General features: G+C 36.0%; 1 protein-coding gene and 1 long non-coding RNA gene across 4 annotated transcripts in view; one reads left to right on the top strand and one right to left on the bottom strand.

The window, feature by feature from the left end:
- LOC145688018 (uncharacterized) overlaps positions 1-19909 on the top strand; it is a 553165-nt gene that overhangs the window by 207646 nt on the left and 325610 nt on the right. The window lies entirely within an intron of this gene.
- LOC145688020 (uncharacterized) overlaps positions 1-19909 on the bottom strand; it is a 149472-nt gene that overhangs the window by 23524 nt on the left and 106039 nt on the right. The window lies entirely within an intron of this gene.

Genomic DNA, 19909 nt, shown 5'->3' with positions numbered 1-19909 from the left:
GTAGCCTAAAGGCAGAGGCAGAAAGAATCAGAGATAGTGGGTCAGTGGGTCAAGTGGGTCAAGTTTTTTGAGTAGGTCAGTGGGTCGTGGGTCAACAGCATGTGACCCACTGTGACCCACCACCCATCATGACCCACTGCGACCCACCACCCACCATGACCCACTGTGACCAACCACCCACCGTGACCCACTGCGACCCACCACACACCATGACCCACTGTGACCCAACCAACCACCGTGACCCACTGCGACCCACCACCCACTGTGACCCACTGCGACCCACCGACACAGTATGATCTACCGACCCTCTCTGCTCACTGCATTGTAAAGAGTATCTTCTGAAGACTGGTAAATTTGTCTCCGTTTTACTTTCAAGACCTTCATTTCCCTTTCTTTTCCACTTGTTTCTGTCTACTTACCTGAGGTGAGTATATCTAACCAAGTGAAGAAAGAACTTCGGGCACTTTTGGATATTGATATTTTTAATAGTAATAATAGCAATAGGACTTACACTACAACTTGGCTTTCGAGACCTGTGGGTTTTTAGAGCTAACTACTGGAAAAATTCTTTTTTGAATCACTGTAATATATAAATTATTTATAAAAAAATTGAATGTAACTATGTGTGCCTGATCATCACGGTCAAATTGCAAAGTCAAATGAAATTACTTTTGATATATAGTTAGGCCTTAATCCAAATTGGGATGTTATATTGCTTTTATTATAATGCGTAATATCCTAAGAAGGTAGTGAGGATCCGAATTTTTGAGAAAAAAAAATGAGTATCTCGCAAGCCGTTCAACTTACGGAACTGAAATTCAGTGTATTAACGCTTTATTGAAAATAAACAGAATGTGTCCTAGCATTTTTCAAAATTCTCCTTTATGTAGGGGGGGGGGCACTTTCTATATATGGAAAATTGGTAGTGAGTTGGTTTGTAAAAATGATCGAAAACGATCTATGTTATTTAAGAAAAAAGTTAGAAACAAAAAATACAGTGCTTGGCTTCATATATCCATTGCTTTCTGCTATAATAATTGCTGAAGCTTATGTTTATTATATGGAGCGCTCACAGCACAGGGCAATCAACCCATAAAGTTGTGAGAAAAATAGGCATAAAATTTGTACTGTAAGCTTAATTACACGGAAATTTTAAGTTTGGATTGTACGCATAATTGTATGGAAAATTTAAAAATTTTTTCCCTTTACGTTGGTCTACTTACTTTGATTTGGAACTTCGAAATTTCATCCTATTTACCACTGAAAAGTATTGATAATTCAACAAGGAAATAATTATACTATGTTAATTTAATTGAAATTCATCGTAATTTGGCACATGGCAAACAGCAGTGTGATAATTGAAGTTGAAGAAGGAGAGAAATTCCCATTCACCTCTGAATACTTAGCAGAAACCTCGTTCCCTTTCACTTTCTAGACGGGGGAGGGAACTTGGTAATGGTATCAAACCTTCATGTGTAATTACAAAAATTAAATTTATAAACAAATAAGAAATCATCAGTTTATCAGGCTTTAATTGATAATTTATTCACAAGATTCCCTATGAAAGGCGTGGTAGATGAAGTTTCTGTTCTACATGGGTCAACATTGCCAACTGACATGGTCGATAAGGAAAAGATTTTGAATGGTGATAGAGAGATGATACTTCTTGCTGAGTATTTCAAAACTGACCGAGAAAAATCGTTATCAGACTTAAGTCTAACAAGTAGATTGTCGATGAGAAGTTGCAGAAATCGGGTAGAAGTGCAGTAAAACCTGCCTTCAACGGACCCTTTATTAAACGGAAAGCTGTCTTAAACGGAGATATTTCATGGTCCCATGGATTTTGCAGTGCAAAACGTGTAAAAGTAACATCATTAAGCGGAAATTGTATTACGCGGACAACGGAAAGCAAAATAAACCTTTAACGGAAAATTCTGAGTTCCGGACTAGAAAATGTTAAGATATTCTATGAGAGGGTAAACGTATACATTACACTGTCTGCGATAAAGTCTTAGTTATTTTGTTAAATGTTTCTGGACAGTATTGACCTTTCCCAATCACTACTCATATTCACCCCACACAATTTGTCTTTAATCCAACCATCTTCATCAAGAATCACACGGAAAGTCGGAAAGGAGAAGACGAGGTGGAAGAAGAAGAGGAATACGGAACCGTGTTTCAAAAAGAGTGTAGAGTAAAGAGGTATTAAGATGTTCTCAGAAGTCTAAAAGAACTGCAACAATTTGCCTTACGGAAAAATGACTCTGATTTACTTAGTGTAGTGTCTCAGGCTAAAGTGTGAGCGGAAAATCGAGCAGCCAAGTAACAATGTATACAGAAAACCCTGCTTAACTATTGGAAAAAATAAAGAAACCGTCTGCACAGCATATTTTGTATTCATTTTAATTATTTTGTATACTAATTCGTACAAGAAAGAAGTATTATAATTGAACAAGGTACATAGAACAATAAATTTTCTCAGTATGTGCGTTATAAGCATGTACATTTTTTAACGGCAAGGTCTACACCTCCATTAAGCGGAAACCCGACTTCAACGGAAATTTTTGCGAGTTCCACTTGATTCCGCTAAAGACAGGTTACACTGTATTATCAATTTCCACGACAGAGCTCGAACGAGGATATCCCCTTATGAATTTACAGATGACTGATATTAGAAATAGGTTAAGTGCTCAAACATTGTCTAACTTGTTGCTCATCAATGTTAATGACCCACCGCTAGACAAGCTCAAAGTAGACGAGCTAGTTATTTCTTGGCTGAAGGATGGACATCATTCCACTGCGGATGATTTACCGCCAAAAAGTTACCAACAGGAAATAAATCCGATTTCAGATTTGTTTTAAGGTGGAAAATTAAGAGTTACGGAAAATGTATACTTGTATTACTAATGGCTTATTTGTGTTATTCAACTTTGTACCTACTTTTTAGTAACTCTCTTCTTTGCTTTAGGTAAACTACTTTTGAATAAATATTCATAATAATTGCAATTATGCATATTTATAACTTAAATTTAACGTGGTGTTTTAGTGATTACACAAATTACAATTATGAGCATACTTTATGGAGATGCTCTCACATAGGGTACCCGAGCACCTTTATACCCTATGAACAACTGATTTTTCAAATATTTTGTGAGAAAAATACTGTGAACTGAGAAACCATAACCTTTTCCATATTGTAGGTCTACAGGGGTATTTTCCTTCGAATAGAAGTTTCTTTGGGAATGCGTTCAGAAATTAACACTTGCAAGAATACTCTCTTAGTACAAGTATATTTTAGGCACACACTAATTTCCCCCCACCTCGAACTGTTTCACTTTCCTCACTGACAAACACTTTACCATTTTATATCGTAAAGGTCAGATCCACCGTTATTGTAACAGAGTGGTGCTTGAGCGATTGACTAGAAATTCAAACTCCGATTAGTGACAATTTCACAGTCTTGTTTTATTACAAGTGTAAACTCTTTAGTCAGTTCAGAAGAGGCCGTGATCGTGTTCAGAGTTGATGATGATGGATTTTGGTGAGTCAGAGTAGGTCAAAGTGGATGAGAGTGGTTCATGGTGGGTGGTGGGTCAGTGGGTCGTGGGTCACGGTGGGTAGTGGGTCAGTGGGTCGTGGGTAAAGTTTTCATTGACCCACGCCAACTCTGGAAAGAATATATAGAAAAGTATTGGCAGCAAGCAAAAAATCACTTTCACGATCAGATTAAGCTCAAGGAATGTATGTTGATGTTAACATAAAGATGCACAATAATATTACGCACGTAATACTCCGATATAATCAACTGTATTGATCCTGTTGCAAAACACACTGTACTGAACAGAGTTAGCCTAAACGATTCATCGAGTTTCAAAGCACTGTTTGCTGAGAAGCATACGACGTACAGCGGGGGACACTTCTAAATGGTACAGCCATATGGAGATTTACGGCTAAGGTGTACCATTTAGAAGTGTCCCTCGCTGTACAAAGACGGGTGATTCATGAAAAGATAGATACACTCACCAAGTTTCTGATACATTCTAGAAATGTTGAATATGTGCACCTTTGGTCACCCGGCGCACATCCAAATGGTAATCCAGTTCCGTCCATACTTTTACTAGCATGTTTCCGTCAATGTTCGTCACAGCAGCAGTGATGTGTTCCTACAGTTCTTGCAGCGTTGATGGCATTGAGGGTACATAAACTTTGTCCTTAACATAACCACACAGAAATAAATGATACGGCATGAGATCTGACGACCTGGGGGCCCATGGCAAGAGAGAAACATCACCCAGTCCAGCTATGTGACAGTTCTCTGTTGTGCTCCAGTGCTTTTCCCTTTACACAAGCAACCAGTATCACGATACTTGCTAAACAAACGCAAAATGCTCTGGCAACCAGTTGGAGCTTTCCGTATTTGCGTACGAATGCACATTGAACGCTCCAAACGGACGAACACTTTGTTTATTCTAACACACAAAAACTCTTCTCTTGCATCACACCATCTTGTAGAGTGCTGTCGCAGACCTGCCATCTAGCGTGTACGCGAGCCACGAGGTTTTATAAACTTGGTGAGTGTATCTATCTTTTCACGTATCATCCGTCTTTATAATTCCTATACTTGTCACTAAACAGTACTTTCAAACGCGATGAATCGTTTAGGCCAACCCTGTTTTTATTAGTAATTTTAGTAAATCTTAAAACACATATGTTTCATATTCCCTCTAATTTGTAATCAAATATATATATATATATATATGTTGTTGGACATGTAGGAAGTATCAGCGAGAACTGACATTGCTTTGTGAAATAATTATTTTCGTTGTAGAAAGTGTCCAATGAGCATCCAAAGACCGTAGTAGTAGAAATGTTCCATATTCTAAACGAGAAGAGAGTATGTTGGCTCAGTGGTAGAGTGCTTATCTCTGGTGTGTGCCGTCCCTGGTTCAATTCCCGGCCAAATAAGTTTGTGGTGGATAATATCGAGTCCGTGGGTTCTCTAGCGTTCCTCCCACAATTTCATTCCACCAATTCTTATATCTTCATTCACTTGGCTTGATCATCCGTCCCCTTAGCTTAAAGGTTATAACAACTGCAGATATGAGAGAACGCAAAAACACGTCCATCATTATTTTAAGGGGCTTGCATTTTGAGATATAGAAGGTTTACTCCAGACACTCCCACATAGGGGTATGTGGAGTCAACTTATAAATTTTAAATGGATACGAAATGTGAACCCTGCCATTCTGGATGGGGTCAACATAGGGACTTGAAACTTTCGGCAAAATATTTTCCTCTTGTTGAGAACTTTCCAACAATATATTAATCCCTTTTGCCATTTGAAATTTTCAAGTTGACCCCACGTACTCGTATATGGGGGTGTCTGGGGTAGACCTTCTATAGCTCAAAATTTAAGCCTCTTAAAATAATGATGGACGTGTTTTTGCGTTTTCTCATATTCGCAGTCGTTTCGAAGATACAGGGGGTGGCAACGGGCTTTATGGACACCCTGTATAGAGATATCCGAGTAACCTTTGATGTTGCCCCTGTATATTCCCAATACAACTGATATGTTTATGCATGCCAAAACTTGGGATGTCACTGTCATTGTAATCTAATACCTTGACGAACCCAAACTATGAATTTGATACTAATTTCAGTCATTTGAGATAGACTATTTTATTTTTCACCTATTCTAACCCCCATGCCGATGGTGGATGAACTTAAATTTTAACACTATCGGGAGTGTAAAACTGAAATGAAATCTTCAGTTTTACGTCCCACGGTTACGCCTGCTAGGCTAAAGGAGACGGTGATCATGAGAAATGAATGAAAAGGTGGAATGCAGAAAGTGGAAGGAAACGAGAGAACCCCGAGAAAACCCACGCACACGGTGTTTGTCTACAACAAAGTTCGATTGGCGGGAGCTAGGATCGAACCCGGGACCACACGTACCAGAGGTGAACGCTCTACCACTGAGCCACCACGGCCCCGCTATCGGGAATGAAATTATTAATTTCAGCTAAATCAAGAACTATTAGGGATGCGCACGAGACAAGAATTGTGGCTGTCTCGTCTCGAAAATGTGCTGTAAAAGTGATGTCTCGACTCGAAAAAATGTATATTTCTCTATTGGAAGAGCCGTCTCTCGACTCGAATTTTGTCAGGAAAATCCTGTCTCGACTCGTCTCGTGCGCATTCCTAGAACTATTTATTTGACATTAATATCGGCGCCCAATATCGGATACTGTTTGAAAAAAAGCAATAAAATCTTTACCAACAGATATTTAATTGATATAACCTCTTCTAAATGTTCTGTTATCTTGTAGATTATAATTTAAAAGTTTCGAAGCAATAACGAAATATTAAATATATATATATATATATATATATATATATATATATATATATATATATATATATATATATATATATATATATATATATATACACTTTGGTACAAAGTCGCATTTTTCCCAGTTCTGAAAAAGGTTGCCCAATATCGGATAGTAACGGGTCTCAATAACGGATGGAAATTAAATGAGAAGGATTTAAGGAAAACCACAACTGGAGAAGACTGTGCATTATTTTAATTATATAACATGGTGTAAATATACATAAAACGTAAAGTTGCAAAACATGTAGATGTAACTAAACGTTCTATAAAATAAACTAATTTCTAAATATGTGTATATGTAAATTTATATTAACTAAACATTGTTCTACAAAATTGTAGACGTTTTCAACATGTAAATTTACGTTGAATTAAACATTGTTCTATCAAACAGACAACTTTCTAAATATGCATATTTTCTGGTACTTAAACGTTGTTCAACAAAAGAAGCTACAGGGTTGGACAAAAAAATCAAAAACGTTTGCAAAAGTGTGAAAATCATACCTAGTATGGTGTGGGGCCTCCTTGTGCGTCCAAAACAGCTTGGATACTACGTGGAATGGACATATACAGCTCCTGAACCGTGGTGTGTGGAATTTTGTACCATTGTTCCTCCAAAACATGCTCCAGTTCCTTAAGGGGATGCTGGTGGAGGGTAATGAGACCGAACACGCCTTTCTAATCCAGACCACAATGGCTCAATGATGTTCAGATCTGGTGATTGTTGGACCAGGGGAGGTGTGATAGCTCCTGGTCATGCTCCTCAAGCCATGATTTCACCGTTTTTACAGCGCGACAGGGTGCCAAATCATCTTGGTAGATGCCATCACCATCAGGGAACAATATTTGGGCCATGTGTAGAACCTGGTCCCCCAAAATGGCCTCATACACCTTAGCATTCTTCATTCCATGCAGGGCCATGATGGGATCTGCAGATAACCACGATATCACTGCCCATACTGTAACAGAACCACATCCATGCTTTACAGTTGGGAGCAGACAGTCTGTATCATAGGCCTGCGACGGTGTTCTCCATACGTAAACACGACCGGTTGTTGGAAACAAGGTGAAGGTTGATTCATCGGTCCACATTACGTGTTTCCACTGCTCATGAGTCCACACCTTGTGGTCCTTGCACCACTGGATACGCCTATACGCATTTACTACTGTGACCACGGGTTTGGCGATAGCGGCCCTGCCATGAATTTTCTTTTTATGAACTTGCCGTCGCAGTGTTTTCGATGATACCGGATCCTATAGGCCGGAATTGAGTTCAGACCTAATTTTCATTGCAGTGGTCTTCGTTTTAGCTGCTACAATCCGTTTTATGCCCTCCGGTCCCTATCTGATAGGATTGTCTTTTGACCACTGTTGTGCTTTGCAGACGTCGTTTGCCCATGAATTGTGTATGCCCTCGTGACATTGGGCACAGTGCCTTTCGATACTCCCACAATATTCGCCATTGTTGCCACTGAAGCTCCAACCAGACGGGCACAAACGATTATGTCTCTTTAGAAGTCTCTCAGGTCGCCCATTTTACCGCACCACTTTCACAACACGACACTCACAGGTGAACTGGTTATTGAAGACGGAAGAGGAAGGTCCACATGACACATTGAAAACAAATAACGATCGGCAACAACCGCAGCATGTGTTGTACAGTGGAGGCCCAAACTTACTTGTCATGTATGAAGTGTTTTTTTTTTTTTTTTTTTTTTTTAGATTTTTCGTCTACCCCTGTACTTTCTAATGACGTAGATTTATTTGTAACTAAACGTTGCTCTACTCATCTGTAGTAGGATCTACCAAGAAGTTAAATTACTGGCAATAATCACAAACAAAGGATTTCCACGTTTTTGGATCAGTGCCTGCATATAGCTGGTGTGCCCATTTAAGACATCGCATACATTGTACCCATAGTTCACCACCTTTGTCAAGTTTATACGGCTGTGTACAAAACATTGAAGATTTTGGATGCCTTGAGGGACCCCATTTTCTTTCCCTTGACGGCAGCAACAATCTGGAACATAGCTTCAGAATCCCATTTCTTCCTTCGAGCGATTTCTGTCAACTGTAATAACCGAAGAATGACATCAGCAATACCGTTCCCTAATATCTAATATGCGATATTTGGAACCTCTGTACTATCCGATATTTGGCAACGTAGCTCATGTGAAACATTCAACTATATACATTACGTAAACAGAATCGAACTACCAAAACATCATATAATTTAAGACTACTCTTCTTAGCCTATATTATAAATGTATCATGAATATGATTAGGTTATCTTTATGGACGACATAACGCAATCAACTATAGTACCGGAAATAGTTCATAAATTCAAAATCACAAAACACTTCACCACACAAATGAACATGTTGCGGGAGATATCATAACTTAAGTGTGTAATGGTCCACCTATTGTTGTGCAGTTACAATAACGGCCGCTAGGCTGCAGCACCTCACACGGAATATTTCTCGGTTTCCGATATTAGGAAACCATTCGATATTCGGCACCTTGACCCTACATACATATATATATATATATATATATATATATATATGTATATATATAAATCCCTTCCTTTCTTCCTAGGTGTGCTAGGGGTTGTCTTACCCAGACAGTACTCTTTCTCAAACTGCAAGTAATCTGTACTAAGTTCGGTTAAAATTGCTCCAGGTGTTCCACAGTTATGTTGAAACATGCACTTATACACATACTTCTAGTGATGAACTATTTTGCATAAGAATACGTACATCAGTGAGTCAGCAACAAATCAGCTTTCTTTTGTTACACCCGGCTTTTTTATATTAGTTTACAAGTGAGGTGGAACAGCTAGTAATATAATCAATGCTTACATAATATACTTCCACAAAAATCTGTAAATTTATTGAATAAGTAAATATTTGGATTGCAAAAAAAAAAAAAAAAAAAAAATCCACATTATCGGTAATACTACTAAAGAAGACAAAGAAACTTGATAAACTCATTTGCAAGCATACATACAGACAAAAATCAGATTAGCAAGACATAACTGAATGTTAAATTAGAATTTTATGATACAATGAAGAGTTTCATGATATAATGAAGCATGGTTATATTAACGAAAGCTTCCTCTTTCAGAATGTAGCAAGATAATTTCATTCTAGATTAGAATCACAGCCCCGGAGGGAAAAGAATTATTCGTTACATGTGAAATCCTGTGGGATTCAAACTTCACAAAACTATTCTTACTTAAAAAAAAAAAAAAAAAAAAAAATTAAATACACATTTCCAATGTAACCCCTAGACTTGTATACAATGCAAAATGATATTCAGTGTGGTTTCGAAACGAACATGCCATGATGTAGAACAAACTGCATTGCTTACAGAATGGTTACGAGGATAAATAAAACATGAAAGCCAATTACAGTTTACCTTTGTGAATTGTATGTTTACATGCATACCCGACGTTAACATGGCCGCTATAAGAATATGATATTTCCTCTATCAGTTTTGTTCACTGTGTAGATGGCTAATCTAACTTTGGTTCCTTCCAAATATTCAAGTTTTGTACTTTAGCTTTCTGTTATTATTCAATAGTGTATACACATACAGAATATCGCACTGAATTTAGTAAATATCGTATCTTACAATGATTTTTGTAAAAAAAATTTCTGTCATTAATAACATTACATTTATTACCCTCTAGCGCCAACTTACATCGATTAAAAACTCTTTAATTTTAAATTTTAGTGGTTTTACGTGTAGTGTATTCAGAAAAATGGAAGTCTGTTGTAAATTGCCATCCTGAAGTAACTCCTAACCTTTTAAAGATTATTTGGAGTTAACCAGGCATCAGTGATGCCAACCTAAAATATTACAAAATCCTATCTCAAGAGCCTAAAAGTCCCATTTCACTATTGAAATTCTCACGTAGCATTAATTATAAAAATTATAAAATGTAAAAAAAAAAAAAAAAAAAAAGCTCAAATTTCCAATGTTTGTATGAATTATCTGTAAATTCATTTTTACAAAATGCTTTATGAATAATTGCTTTCCTTAATAGAGATCAAGCATATTTTGCTGTCAGAAATCCCACCTGAGATGGATATACGGTGTATGTGAAATCACATCTTTATTGACAATGTCGACAAAAATTCCCTTTAACCCTTTTTTAAAAATAATGTCAGAAAATCCCACGAAATGGGATTTTTCCTACAGGTTGATATCACTGCCAGTCAGTTGCAATCATTCTTCTGTAATTACAGTACTTAACAGTGTTATCGAACGAAAATAATGGTAAATGTTTATGTTTGTGCTACTGCTGAGAACATTTTAAAGACAAATAACACGAATTTGCATTGTTTCGTGGTGAAAGAGAACATGAAAGTCCAAATAAACAATAGGGCGTAATGGTTTATTGGTAGAGTACTTATCTATGATTTGAGGTTTACCTAGTTTGATTCCAGATCGTGTGAGCATGTGTGCAGAACATTGCATTTTTTTCTTGGGATATTCTCTTCTACTTTTATATTTCCATTCCGCCAATTGTTCCAAGCCTTTCACTTTAATTAGTCATTTGTCTCAATTTCCCAATGTAACACAGCTGTGAGACCTTAAATTAAAGATTAAATTTCATGTTAAAGTTTTGTTAAAAATTCGAAACAAGATGTAGGCTTAATGGACGCCAGAAAAAAATATCCTTTATTGAATATACTTTGTAAAAGTTTATTTAACATGCAATGCAACAAAAGACATAGACATATGCAAGCGTGAGTCTTAGTTGTCGGCGACCTTTTTAATATGCGACATTATGCATTATGTTAAATATTTATTCTTGAATTGTTTACACCTCCCTTACAATGGCTCGAATGGTAATAAGACGAACTCCAAACACAAGACTTCACTTGTGTGAAATTCCGGTTCCTCCGAGATAAAAGACAAAGACCTTATGCTGCGATGTTCATCTTGCAGATTTGTGGCATCACACTGAAACTTTCTCTGTTGCATTACCACTATGCCATGTATGAAGCATCCCCTCCATACACAGCCTTACGTTTATGGTGGATTCATTGTACATTTCCTCACTTAAGAAAATAAAATAAAAATAAAAGAAACAAATTATACTTTCAGTTTTCGCTGACTCCACAAATTAGGGCATCTTGATTTCCTTGCCTTGCCTTGCAAAGAACTACTAAAACAAATCGCGGAGTATGTAACTCTCTGTTAGTTTGCGGATCAAAGTCTCACCCACAGTACAAATTCTTGATACAGCCATGGAAAATTGCACTAATTATTTTATGAACGTCCTCCGTATATCATATGTCTTATACCTGTGTCTGAAATTTAACCCTAGCAGAACCAAGGAAGAAGGGCTACAAAGTGCCACACATTCGAAATTTGGGATTTTAATCGTGAATATGCGTGATCTCGTATCAATGTTTTCATTTTGGGCTAACAACTTTATAAACAAATCTTTCTCCTCTGTTTTCTTTGTGAATAATAAGAGTTCAAAAAATGGTATATCAGAATACGCTGAGGCTTGTTCCTGCAAGGGTTAAGTGCAATACATTTTCGTGTGTCATTTGCGCATGTATAGTGATTTTTCTTTTTTTCTTTTTTTTTCTTTTTTTTTTACTAAAATACGACAAAATTACCTTTATGATTCTCATCCTTTTAGGACTACTTCTTTAAGTTAGGTATTGAATATTCATAAAGATCCATCGTAAACAAACTTAGAAAGTTATTTTTCATTATATCTAAGGCAACAACTTCTTGCATAATGATATCTCACAATATATTAATAACTAAGTTTCATCACGTTCAAAAAATGTAAGTTTGAAAAGCATATACAGTAGATGGCCTTGGGGTTAGTTGCACACTTCAACAACAACAACAATTAGATATGCAAATCATGTAATGCGAAGCCCTGAAGATGAAGTATACAGATTTTTTAAAAGTCAATTCATGCATATAAACTGAACATTAAGATATTTTTGTTAAAGGAAGCAAGAAAAGACATGTCGGAAATTAAATTTTCTGCTCTAGATTACTTTTGTGTTCACCTCTTAGTGAAGAGCATAGTTCTGAACTTTATTTCACGCTCTCTCCAACATATCTTGTTGCAAAATTGTTCTTATTTGATTGCGAAATATTTGAATTCAAATACAAATTCTTAATCAAATTTCTTTTTTTTATTTATTTATTTTTTTTTTTGAAGAATGTATTAGAAACAGAAAAAGATACATTTATGTCATTGTGTTTTAATTCGTCGTATGCATATGATGTTTCGTATGAGTAAAAATGTTAACATTTTCAGGTAAAATTTGCATCTGGAAATTAAAAATACTTCTGTTCAGAGACAAGTGTCTCTTCAGTTCATTTTCCTTATTTGTTAAATATTATTCAAATATGAATGCAAGTCAAAATGATTATCACTACACTTAGCTTACATAAGTACTTTAACGTATTCATCTTTAATAAAATTGTCAACGTCTTTTGTTTTCAGGATTTTACCTATTCCGAAATTCTAAAAAAAAAAAAAAAAAAAAAAAAAAAAAAAAATCTCAAAGAGTATTATAATTACTATTGTCAAGTTTACAGTAATTTATAGTTAAGAAATCGAAAAACAATTTCAGGAGCAATCATAAAATGGACTCAAAGATTGCGATCTTGGCCAAGAACTTTAGGAATGATCAAAATATGCATCAAAAGATTGCGATCTTCGCTAATAATTAGTTCCTGGATCAGATGCCACAAAATTTTTGTACAGTCCCTGAATCAAATTTTCCCCTTTTTTATTTTTACTTTTATTTTTTTTTTAAGTATAAGCACATCATACAAAGTTAAGTCATAGTTTGGGTTTTTCTACACTAATTGTAGTTCTCCAGATATAAGGCATACAAGAAATTTTTTACCTGAAATACATTGGATCTTTTGATCCAAAACCAAGACATGGTGAATGTGATTTACTTACATTCATACTATATATATATATATATATATATATATATATATATATATATATATATATATATATATATATATATATATATATATATATATATATATAACTTGCAAAAAACGTTAGAAAGGGGAAAGTGTCTCCTTGTCTCTTGAGTTAAGTTTGCACCAATTTAGGAAACTTTAATGGAAAGTATTAGTAAATAATACAGATAAATCGATGAAATGATTTTAATCACACTAGACACTGGAAGCTTATGACGTCGCACCCTGCAGACAATACTTTACGATATTGGCTTTAACATGGGATAGATCGTCAGCTCTTACAATCTGTTGGTAAGAAGTTTGACAAATACTTCATTCAAATACTGTCTTGTGAGTACCAGCATAGTAGCTTGGCAACAACGTGTGCATTGAAACTTTTTTCGCACCTCATTTGTGGTCCAGTCAATCAGAGCCACACCCACGTTGAGGGTCCACCGGATCCGGATACTACTCACAAAAAAAAAAGAAAGAAAGAAAGAAAGAAAGAAAGAAAAGAAAAAACTTCATAACTTGAAGTGATTGTGTACACTTTCTCTATTCAACAAAGAATTGATTCATGTAGAATAAAGATTTAATATTACACTTCTACATATACTCTTTCTTATAGAAACAATCTAGTTCTATATTTTTTTTCTGAAAATATAGTTGGCAATACTTATCAATTACTTATCTTCTTTTTGGATGTAGAATGACACCGAATTAATACTACATTGACATATCACCTTCTAATATTGAACCCCTCCCAATAAAAAATTCTGGGTTCGCACTTGCCGTCAATTCATGTTTTCTTTCTTTTTTTTTTTTTTTTTTTTTTTTGACTGTAGGAGAATGACTTAACACCAGATACATTTAAGGTTTTTATCCAGTTATGGTTTACTATTTATAACTATTCAGCAATCTCAACACAGTCTAGAACTATACTTGCAAACACAACCCCATTAAAAATCACTCCTGTATACTCTTCCACCATCCTGTTGAGAGTTTGAGACGATTTTGCGCTTCAGCAGTATATCTCTTTCGCACAAACTGTTGGTAAAATTATGTCTCATGTACGAAAGAGACAATGACTTAATTAGGTGGTCATACCGTTCTAATATATTTAATAATGGTTCAGGCACAAAGCCGTACTTACATCATCTTTTATTACGTTGATTGAGATCTTTAGTTGAAAGTAAATACTTCTTCAGTGACGAAACATACGTGGTTTCTTTGATTACTTTTTAATACTAACATGTAAGGTAGTGTGCATTGCATGTACGATATTCAATTAATAGTCATGACCTATTGTAAATGTATTTGCAAAGTACTCATTCATGCACAATAGGGTGGGTTGAATTCGTGTAACATTTAGTGGGGTAACGAAACATGGTGAAATTGGTGCTCCGTGGCGTCCTGATAGTGGAAAATAAACAAATTTTGCATTTAAGTACGTACTGTCTATTGGGGCCAACTTTGCTTCGAACAGATGGATTTTATATCAATTACAGCTAGATATGGAATACACATTGTATCCGCATTCTGAACTGCTACCTGTAGTATAGTAGTACAGATTGCAGACAACGTCAGATCGGAGCTCTATCCAGTTACAAACTAAAACGCGTTACAAGTAATTCATTCCAGATCCGTTTGTAGATCCCAATGTTAGCTTGCTTTTGTTGTGTTTTCAATTACTACCACAGTGTAGCATCTTTGTACACCATTCTACCATCAATATCAACCTTTATTCCAAACGGTTGGAGCGGATGTATGGTGCACTACGCAAAAAATATCCTTCATTGGTGAACTGTGAAAGCGCACCCTGCTGCAATAGTAGAACATAAAACCACGCTCGGCTCGAGAAATGCAATAAAAATGCAGGTACTTGGTGGTATCGAACTGATGTCACAGTCGGCATATAATCCTGGCCTTACCCTTTCGGACTACTACCTATTTCGGACCATAGCAATTTCCTGAAATCATTATTCTTCACCAAGCAACGGAAGATGGAAACAACCGTGACTGACTTTGCCTCTAAGGACAAGGCGTGCTATCGACGAGGAACTGGCAAGGAGTTGACTGCAAACAGTCCCACAGGAGGGACTATAGTTTGAATGTTAGCCAGGTATGTTGTGTATCAAAATTTTAGAAGACTCACCACTCATCCTCGTATTATTATTATTATTATTATTATTATTATTATTATTATTATTATTATTATTATTATTATTATTATTATTATTATTATTATTATTATTATTATTACTATTATTATTATTACTGAAGGGCATTGTTGTCCATATTGCGCCTGCTGTCTACAAAGTTGAGATTGCTATACTTGGTGCCCGAACTTCGCTAGGAACAGGCTCAGCTCGACAATAGATGATGGGTTCTGCAGCTTTGTACGCTAGGAGTTTCTGAGTTTGATTTTTCTCTTCTTTATTATTATTATTATTATTATTATTATTATTATTATTATTATTATTATTATTATTATTATTATTATTATTATTATTATTATTATTATTATTATTATTATGTAGATTTGTCCTTAAGCCTAGTCGTGACAAAAGTAATGAAAAGAGTAGATTGCAGTCGTTTGTAAAATGATTAAACAAGTCTCTTATCTATTACAGAATTGGTAACGTTAATTTTATACGGCATGGACATGACATAATCTGTAGTTCATCCTCTTTAACCTATGTCTGCATCAGTTTATAATACAACTGATAGACATAATCATTCTTCTTTTTGAATATACATCAGTTAATTATATTAGGTACTTGAACAAATGCTTAATGTCAATTATTGTTTAAAGCAAGTGCCTTCAACCCACGTGACGAGGACGACAATATTCAGCTAAATTCATATAATAATTGAGCATAAGTGCTACGTAACGAACTGAATTAATAGACACTGGAAACATTTTGTGAAGCCTTATTAAGCAAATTACTCTGACTCGCGAAATAATATTACCAGCATTTCACTGCGTCGCAGTGCGCAAACTTTGTTCTAATATTACTTGCAGTTGAAAAGAATGTGTATGTTGTAAACAGTAATTGTTTAAACAGAGAGAAATAAAGTAAAATAATATCTAATTTATCCCTTAACTGCGAAAGCAGGTATTATTATTACTAACATGCTTATAACAAACATCAACACATGTTTTTTTTTTTTTTTTCAATATTAATACCAACTTCGGGAAGTGACAGTATAGATTACTCGAAGTTCTGCATGGGGCCGCGATGACTCAGTGGTACAGCGTTCACTTCTTGCGCGGGATCCTGGGTTCATCCAGCTCGTGCCAAGTGTGATTTGTGGTGGACAAACACTGTGTGCGTGAATTTTTTCGGGGTTCTCCCTTTTCCTCCCACTTTCTTCACCCCATCATTTCATTCATTTCCCATCATCACAGTCTCCTCTAGCCTACATGGCATAAATTTGGCACGGAAAACTCAAAGATTTCATTTTCCTAAAACAAATTTCTCTATCCGAAACTTTACTTTGGAAACCAAGAAATGAAAAAGAGTTTTGTATGGATCTAGGTTCTGAACCAGATCTCACACCCGTACTTAGTGATGATTCAAGAAGCTTTTTTATCGGGGGGAATTTCAATACACTGAGAGTGAAACGTATTATTACGAAAATACTGAGAATCTACATTAAGCACGATAGTTTCGTGGCTCGCGGAAGGGGTAGTTCTTCCGAGGCAATCTTCTAAAATTATTACTCCCCGAACTATACACACGCATAACCCATTTTGACAAGAGTTGTAGGATTTTTTTTTTTTTTTTGAATCGTTAAGATCTACTGTTGCAATTACTTTCTCAATTTGCAATAGGCGATTAATTGGAAAAGCTTATATTATTTACTAGCAAAAGCGCCTGTTCCTTGCAGGGAAAGCATAATGTTTAATATTTAATCAGTAAAAAAAAAAAAAAAAAAAAAAAAAAGAAAAAAAATCAGAAACATGAATATTGTAGAAATTTCGTCCTTTTTGATCGTTTAATATGTCTCCCCCTCCTCACCCCCTACGAGTGCTAGGGGGTCTTTCTCCAACTGGAAGCTGGCCTTGGAATTAATGGTTGCCAAAACTGTCACCAGTTAACTTAGGGATCCCGAAAACTATGGATTCGACACTAATATTGGTCTTCTTAAATTATTTTGTATGTCACCATCCCCCCTGAGCAGTACTAAGGGGAGTTGAATTTGGATTTAAATGGCAGAAGTATCACCATTAATCTCAGAGAACACAAAAGCTACGAATTCGACACTCATATCAGTCGTTTTTGATCATTTTTATATGTCACCCCTCTACTTCCCGTAGGAGTGCTAGAAGGTCTTGCTCTCACTGGGATGCTGAAATTGGATTTAACATGAATCGAAATTGTCACCTATCACCTCGTGGACTCCGAAAACTATGGATTTGACACTAATATCGATCATTTTCGACCGTTTCTATATATCTACCCTTCCCCTCCCCCTAGGTGTGCCAGAAGGTATTACTCCGACATACTCTTTCTCATATTGTAAGTAATATGTGTACCAAGTTTGGTTAAAAATTTCTGCAGGCATTCCAGAGTTACTGAAACATACACACACACACACACACACACACACATCCATTTATACATATATAAAGATATATATTTTAGGAGTAAAACTGTTTTATTCACTCACTTTCCGTTTCACTCATCAGCAGATCTCCGAAACTGTTAGTCATAGAACCTTGAAATTTTGCATAAATATTTCCCTTGCTCCCTACCCTGCGAAATACGACTTCTAATGGGATATAGGTAGTGTTCTAAGTGGAAAAAAGCAGAGGCGATGTGTTTTATTATGATTTTGACTGAACATACCGGCTACTTAAATATTGTCTTGATCACTGAAAAACCAGAGACGGTATGTCCTCATTACTGGAAAACCAGAGGCGGTATGGCACACCACCGCATACCGTCTCACTTCGACCACTGGATATAGGGGACTTGAATGATTTTTTCGTTCACCAGATTTATCAAACTGTCAGGTGTAGAACGTTGACAATTTGTATAAGTGTTCTTGCATCTCAGGCTCCAGAGTATACGAGAGTTCGCAAATGAAACTAAAATAGGACTAAAAAGTTTTTTTTTTTTCCACCAGAACTTCGAAACTATTGAGCACCATAATATTGTACTTGTGTTATTCAGTTGCGTTCAATATCTAAGACGAAGAGGAATGTAACTGGAGAGGAAGCGGAGAAGACGAAGAGGAATGTAACTGGAGAGGAAGATGAGAATACAAAGAGAAATGTAACTGGAGAAGATGAGAAGAAGACGAAAATAATGTAAGCAGAAACACTCGGAAGCAGAGAATAGTAAAGTTACGTATGTTTATTCTCATGTGAATGTATTAGTGGATTATATTGGTAGTAATAGTGATACTTATGTCATTCTAGTTACTGTGTTACTGTGACACACTTCTGCTGTAACTGCAACGCGAATTAAGCAAAACATCAAATTATACCGTCCCGTTAATGTGGTCGACAGCCATTTTGGACTGACCGCCGTATTGGATGAAGCGAGCGTGAAAGAGGCAGAGAGTTTTTTTAATATGTTGTTAATATATATTTATCTTAGAGACTCGGTATGCAAAATTTCAGAAATTCAACCATTGTGTCCCGGTTTGGCCTAAAATTATACCAGCTAGACTGGACTATAAAGTAAATATGTCCGCTACGATAACAATTTATATCCATTAGTATTATTATCATTATTTTAGAAGTTTTAGTTCTATTTATTACGAACTAGCATCAATTACCCGCTTCGCTGGGTTAAATTAAGGAAAAATAAAAATAGTAATATGTTCCGTTAATCAGTCACTTTTTACTATTACTGAAACACTCTCTCATATTGGTCATTTTCGATGATGTTTATATATCCTCCTTCCTTCCCCATGTTGCGGGGAAAGGCATCGAAAGTGTCATTGTTAATCTCATCGACCCCTAAAGCTATGAATTCGACACTGATATTGGTCATTCTGATTGGAAGATATATATATATATCTTCCCCTCTGTGGGGCTGAGTTCAGTTGCGGGGCTGAACTTGGATTTAAACGGCATCAAAAGTGTCACTGTTCATCTCAGCGACCCTGAAATCTATAGATTCGGCACTAATATCGGTCACTTTAGATCATTTTTATATATTTTCTCCTCCCCCTCCCTTAAGTTACCCAGCCAAAGTGATATATTAAAAAAACATCTCAAGTTCGAACTTCATGTAGGTTAAAATTTGATCGAGATGGGTCCGGTGGTTCCAGAGTTATTAAGTTTTATTTATTTTTATATATCTCCTCTCCCATCCCCTCCCTGAAGATTTTACCGTCGAACTGGATATATTAATACCATCCCGGACCCAAACGTCATCTATGTTGAAAATTTGATCGAGATCGGTAAAGTGGTTCAAGAGTGATATACTCACAGAGACAGTCACTTTCATTTTTTGCATATATATATATAGATAGATAGATATAGATATAGATATAGCCTCCCCCCTCCTCTACGTGCACCGT

Source organism: Thermobia domestica, chromosome 6 (assembly GCF_964235325.1).
Source record: "Thermobia domestica chromosome 6, izTheDome1.hap1.1, whole genome shotgun sequence".
NCBI lineage: Eukaryota > Metazoa > Arthropoda > Insecta > Zygentoma > Lepismatidae > Thermobia > Thermobia domestica.
The sequence above is the reverse complement of the archived record's forward strand: the minus strand, read 5'-3'. Positions and strand labels throughout refer to the sequence as shown.